Source organism: Myotis brandtii, unplaced genomic scaffold (assembly GCF_000412655.1).
Source record: "Myotis brandtii unplaced genomic scaffold, ASM41265v1 scaffold469, whole genome shotgun sequence".
In the NCBI taxonomy this organism is placed as follows: domain Eukaryota; kingdom Metazoa; phylum Chordata; class Mammalia; order Chiroptera; family Vespertilionidae; genus Myotis; species Myotis brandtii.
This window is the reverse complement of record NW_005367911.1, coordinates 1,526,556-1,527,468: the sequence shown is the minus strand read 5'-3', so window position 1 is coordinate 1,527,468 and position 913 is coordinate 1,526,556. Positions and strand designations below refer to the sequence as shown.

General features: G+C 57.9%; 1 long non-coding RNA gene across 1 annotated transcript in view; it reads left to right on the top strand.

Annotated features, from left to right (window-relative positions):
* The first annotated feature begins 422 nt into the window (after positions 1-422).
* Positions 423-913, top strand: part of LOC106727719 — a 4,204-nt gene continuing 3,713 nt past the window's right edge. The window contains exon 1 of the long non-coding RNA XR_001363952.1: positions 423-833. This is a non-coding gene — a long non-coding RNA (uncharacterized LOC106727719). The remainder of the gene's footprint in view (positions 834-913) is intronic.

Below are 913 nucleotides of genomic sequence, written 5' to 3'. Positions count from 1 at the left end.
CGCCCCCCCGCCCCCCCCCCAGCCACCCCACGCTCCGGAGGGACTGCTTACCCCACGACATCTCATCCTGCAATCTCTTGCATTAAGAAAATTGATGGGTGTGGTTCGAAAGTGAGCCGTGGATGTGAGTGATATTCAGACAAGTCTGTACTTCAAAACGGACAGCTTCCGCCATGAGCCGGGATCTCAGCACTGACCACTTCATCTTCTCCAAAACCGCCCCTCCCCGCGCTTTTACAAAAACATCCTTCCTAGTTTTACCCTAAATATGTTTGGGATCTTATTCCTTTATCTTTTGCTTCGGATTTAAAAAACACTCCCAGGTCGATTTTTATTTCCTCTATGAAAGCTTCAAGCCTCAGATCCAAGTCAACCCAAATCCCCAGGACACGAACGCTGCCTTCGGGGTGTGACACTCACCAGAACCGGGCAAACCAGCTTTTAAATAAAACGGAGCGGCGACCTTATCGGGGAGCTGCGGGTTTACCCGCTGCCCCGCTGACCTCCGGCGGGGCGGCGGCGCGGGGAGGGGAAGAGCTGGTTTTCAGGGAGAGCCTGGCTGTCTGGGAGGCGGCCAGGTCCGCCCGAGTGCAGAGCGCTGAATTCCAACCAGCCCCGGGAGCGCTCTGCTGGGAAACCTCATTCTGGAAAACCGGAATCCAACGGCGACTTTCCACAAGAAGCCGGAGGGCGGAAATGGCCCCGGGGACCGAAGTTGGGCTAAGGAGTGAGCCAGAGGAGCTCACGGGGGAGGGGCTGGGGACATTTCTTGGCTGTGCTGCTGCCTAGAAACTTTTTCTTGCCCTGGGATCAACTTGAGGCTGAACTGTGAGGTCTGCAACAGCTGGTGGGGTCTGGGTGGGGAACACACTCGGGGCCCGGGGCCAGGGCGCGTGGGCAGGGCCAGGCCGCC